Here is a 6000-nt window from a genome sequence, read left to right on the forward strand (position 1 = left end):
ACACCTGCCGCAGCCACCCGCATTCTAGAAAACACCTGCCGCAGCCACCCGCTTTCTAGAAAACACCTGCCGCAGCCACCCGCATTCTAGAAAACACCTGCCGCAGCCACCCGCATCCTAGAAAACACCTGCCGCAGCCTCCCGCATTCTAGAAAACACTTTCCGCAGCCACCCGCATTCTAGAAAATACCTGCCGCAGCCACCCGCATTCTAGAAAACACCTGCCGCAGCCTCCCGCATTCTAGAAAACACCTGCCGCAGCCACCCGCATTCTAGAAAACACCTGCCGCAGCCACCCGCATCCTAGAAAACACCTGCCGCAGCCACCCGCATTCTAGAAAACACCTGCCGCAGCCACCCGCATCCTAGAAAACACCTGTCGCAGCCACCCGCATTCTTGAAAACACCTGCCGCAGCCACCCGCATTCTAGAAAACACCTGCCACTGCCGCAGCCACCCGCATCCTAGAAAACACCTGCCGCAGCCACCCGCATTCTAGAAAACACCTGCCGCAGCCACCTGCATTCTAGAAAACACCTGCCGCAGCCACCCGCATTCTCGAAAACACCTGCCGCAGCCACCCGCATCCTAGAAAACACCTGCCGCGGCCACCCGCCTTCTAGAAAACACCTGCCGCTGCCGCAGCCACCCGCATCCTAGAAAACACCTGCTGCAGCCACCCGCCTTCTAGAAAACACCTGCCGCATCAACCCGCATCCTAGAAAACACCTGCCGCAGCCACCCACATTCTAGAAAACACCTGCCGCAGCCACCCGCATTCTAGAAAACACCTGCCGCAGCCACCCGCATTCTAGAAAACACCTGCCGCACCCACCCGCATTCTAGAAAACACCTGCCGCAGCCACCCGCATCCTAGAAAACACCTGCCGCAGCCACCCGCATCCTAGAAAACACCTGCCGCAGCCACCCGCATTCTAGAAAACACCTGCCGCAGCCACCCGCATTCTAGAAAACACCTGCCGCAGCCACCTGCATTCTAGAAAACACCTGCCGCAGCCACCCGCATCCTAGAAAACACCTGCCGCAGCCACACGCATACTAGAAAACACCTGCCGCAGCCACCCGCATTCTAGAAAACACCTGCCGCAACCACCCGCCTTCTAGAAAACACCTGCCGCTGCCGCAGCCACCCGCATCCTAGAAAACACCTTCCGCAGCCACCCGCATTCTAGAAAACACCTGCCGCAGCCACCCGCATTCTAGAAAACACCTGCCGCAGCCACCCGCATTCTAGAAAACACCTGCCGCAGCCACCCGCATCCTAGAAACCACCTGCCGCAGCCACCCGCATCCTAGAAAACACCTGCCGCAGCCACTCGCATTCTAGAAAATACCTGCCGCTGCCACCCGCATTCTAGAAAACACCTGCCGCAGCCACCCGCATTCTAGAAAACACCTGCCGCAGCCACCCGCATCCTAGAAAACACCTGCTGCAGCCACCCGCATACTAGAAAACACCTGCCGCATCCACCCGCATTCTAGAAAACACCTGCCGCAGCCACCCGCCTTCTAGAAAACACCTGCCGCTGCCGCAGCCACCCGCATCCTAGAAAACACCTGCCGCAGCCACCCGCATTCTAGAAAACACCTGCCGCAGCCACCCGCCTTCTAGAAAACACCTGCCGCTGCCGCAGCCACCCGCATCCTAGAAAACACCTGCCGCAGCCACCCGCATTCTAGAAAACACCTGCCGCAGCCACCCGCATTCTAGAAAACACCTGCCGCAGCCACCCGCATTCTAGAAAACACCTGCCGCAGCCACCCGCATTCTAGAACACACCTGCCGCAGTCACCCGCATTCTAGAAAACACCTGCCGCAGCCACCCGCATTCTAGAACACACCTGCCGCAGCCACCCGCATCCTAGAAAACACCTGCCGCAGCCACCCGCATTCTAGAAAACACCTGCCGCAGCCACCCGCGTTCTAGAAAACACCTGCCGCAGCCACCCGCATTCTAGAAAACACCTGCCGCAGCCACCCGCATCCTAGAAACCACCTGCCGCAGCCACCAGCATCCTAGAAAACACCTGCCGCAGCCACCCGCATTCTAGAAAACACCTGCCGCTGCCACCCGCATTCTAGAAAACACCTGCCGCAGCCACCCGCATTCTAGAAAACACCTGCCGCAGCCACCCGCATCCTAGAAAACACCTGCCGCAGCCACCCGCATACTAGAAAACACCTGCCGCAGCCACCCGCATTCTAGAAAACACCTGCCGCAGCCACCCGCCTTCTAGAAAACACCTGCCGCTGCCGCAGCCACCCGCATCCTAGAAAACACCTGCCGCAGCCACCCGCCTTCTAGAAAACACCTGCCGCTGCCGCAGCCACCCGCATCCTAGAAAACACCTGCCGCAGCCACCCGCATCCTAGAAAACACCTGCCGCAGCCACCCGCATTCTAGAAAACACCTGCCGCTGCCACCCGCATTCTAGAAAACACCTGCCGCAGCCACCCGCATTCTAGAAAACACCTGCCGCAGCCACCCGCATCCTAGAAAACACCTGCCGCAGCCACCCGCATACTAGAAAACACCTGCCGCAGCCACCCGCATTCTAGAAAACACCTGCCGCAGCCACCCGCCTTCTAGAAAACACCTGCCGCTGCCGCAGCCACCCGCATCCTAGAAAACACCTGCCGCAGCCACCCGCCTTCTAGAAAACACCTGCCGCTGCCGCAGCCACCCGCATCCTAGAAAACACCTGCCGCAGCCACCCGCATTCTAGAAAACACCTGCCGCAGCCACCCGCATTCTAGAAAACACCTGCCGCAGCCACCCGCATTCTAGAAAACACCTGCCGCAGCCACCCGCATTCTAGAACACACCTGCCGCAGTCACCCGCATCCTAGAAAACACCTGCCGCAGCCACCTGCATTCTAGAAAACACCTGCCGCAGCCACCAGCATTTTAGAACACACCTGCTGCAGCCACCCGCATTCTAGAAAGCACCTGTCGCAGCCACCCGCATTCTACTTACTTGGGGAACCCCCTGGTGTCAATTTTGCTAGTTTAGAAGTTTGTCTCCCAATATTTTTTTTTCTCCACCAAAATGAAAGTACCTTTTTTTGGGTGTCCTGAGGAACTTTTAAATTTTTTTTTACACAGATTGCTTTTAGGGGACATTCAAAGTGGTGCATGGTACTTTTTATTAAATCTGCACCACAAAACCCCAATTCTGAACTTTTTTTCACCACCTATTCAGTGGTGAAAACTTATCCCCGGTTTTTGACAAAGACTTTTCGGACCTGTGGAAAGTCTTTGAAATTGAATATGGGGATAAGTGAAAATGTCGAAAATGACGCCGTCAGCGATAAATTATCGCCGATAACGGACTTTTCGGTTCTAATTGAATACGGCCCTAAGACAAATAAAAGTGCGACAAAACTTAATTTTGGGTGAAAAAAAAAGCTCAAACTACTGAGGTCTTTTATCTTATTATTATTTATATAGGACTCTTTTTATATAGGGCCTGATTCAGAGCCGCTCGTAAGCGGACGCTCGCTCGCTCCGAGCGATGTTCGCACATCTGCGCATGCGTATGGGTTTTAGTACGCATGCGCGAACCAGTCAGTGCGGCCGAAAATCATGTGCTCGCAAACTAGCAAATGCCTGCTAATTTGAGTGACAGGATTAGGTGTTTGTGGGTGGTAACAGGGGAAGGTGCTTGAAAACGGGGCGTGGAGATTCGAACGCAGGCATGCCAAAAGGTCAAAACGGGCGTTTTAAGGGTGTGCATAATTAACAAAGGAGCGTCATCGACCACGTCACTTGGTTGTTTCTTAGCCTGAACTGTTCGCATGATTGCGGTAGGAAAATCCAACCACAAACACTGCGAGCAGTTCAGACGCCTTTCGATGTACTTGATTAATCTAATAAATAGTGGAGATGACGTATGATTCGAGCGGCCAGGGGGCGTTTTTAAAAAAAAAAGTCTGCATTTTTTGTTCGCTCGTTCAGACATAGAGGTGTCAACAGACCGCAAAGAGCGAACAGTCAATTTAAATAGCCAGCCCCTTTTTCTGGACGAGCGAGCGCAAATAGCATCCGGCTCTGAATCAGGCCCATAGAGCACACATATTACTCAGCGCTTTGGAGAGAATATCATTCACATTGGTGCTATGGGGCCTTCTAAGACGAGAATGACCTTTTATTAGGTGAGCGGGACCACGTGGGCTGACTATCACTTATGCAGAGGAAAAGGTTACACTTTCTTCTGGTATTTTTCTATTAATTTGTGCACGAAGGTTCAAACACTGATACGTTGTTATAACATTGCTGATGCTGTGTACACTGATACATTGCTGATGCTGTGTACACTGATACATTGCTGATGGTGTATACACTGATACATTGCTGATGGTGTATACACTGATACATTGCTGATGCTGTATACACTGATACATTGCTGATGGTGTATACACTGATAAATTACTGATGGTGTATACACTGATACATTGCTGATGGTGTGTACACTGATACATTGCTGATGGTGTGTACACTGATACATTGCTGATTGTGTGTACACTGATACATTGCTGATAGTGTGTGCACTAATACATTGCTGATGGTGTATACACTGATACATTGCTGATGGTGTGTACACTGATACATTGCTGATGGTGTGTACACTGATACATTGCTGATGGTGTGTACACTGATACATTGCTGATGGTGTGTACACTGATACATTGCTGATGGTGTATACACTGATACATTGCTGATGGTGTATACACTGATACATTACTGATGGTGTATACACTGATACATTGCTGATGGTGTATACACTGATACATTGCTGATGGTGTATACACTGATACATTGCTGATGGTGTATACACTGATACATTGCTGATGGTGTGTACACTGATACATTGCTGATGGTGTATACACTGATACATTGCTGATGGTGTGTACACTGATACATTGCTGATGGTGTGTACACTGATACATTGCTGATGGTGTGTACACTGATACATTGCTGATGGTGTGTACACTGATACATTGCTGATGGTGTGTGCACTGATACATTGCTGATGGTGTGTACACTGATACATTGCTGATGGTGTGTGCACTGATACATTGCTGATGGTGTATACACTGATACATTGCTGATGGTGTGTACACTGATACATTGCTGATGGTGTGTACACTGATACATTGCTGATGGTGTATACACTGATACATTGCTGATGGTGTGTACACTGATACATTGCTGATGGTGTGTACACTGATACATTGCTGATGGTGTGTACACTGATACATTGCTGATGGTGTGTACACTGATACATTGCTGATGGTGTGTACACTGATACATTGCTGATGGTGTATACACTGATACATTGCTGATGGTGTATACACTGTTACATTGCTGATGGTGTGTACACTGATACATTGCTGATGGTGTGTACACTGATACATTGCTGATGGTGTATACACTGATACATTGCTGATGGTGTGTACACTGATACATTGCTGATGGTGTGTACACTGATACATTGCTGATGGTGTGTACACTGATACATTGCTGATGGTGTGTACACTGATACATTGCTGATGGTGTGTGCACTGATACATTGCTGATGGTGTATACACTGATACATTGCTGATGGTGTGTACACTGATACATTGCTGATGGTGTGTACACTGATACATTGCTGATGGTGTGTACACTGATACATTGCTGATGGTGTGTACACTGATACATTGCTGATGGTGTGTACACTGATACATTGCTGATGGTGTGTACACTGATACATTGCTGATGGTGTGTACACTGATACATTGCTGATGGTGTGTACACTGATACATTGCTGATGGTGTGTACACTGATACATTGCTGATGGTGTGTACACTGATACATTGCTGATGGTGTATACACTGATACATTGCTGATGGTGTATACACTGATACATTGCTGATGGTGTATACACTGATACATTAGAGAATACTTTTTAAACAACCCTGATTTACACCCTGTC

This window comes from Taudactylus pleione, unplaced genomic scaffold, assembly GCF_031769625.1.
Source record: "Taudactylus pleione unplaced genomic scaffold, aTauple2 ptg000390l, whole genome shotgun sequence".
Classification (NCBI taxonomy): Eukaryota; Metazoa; Chordata; class Amphibia; order Anura; family Myobatrachidae; genus Taudactylus; species Taudactylus pleione.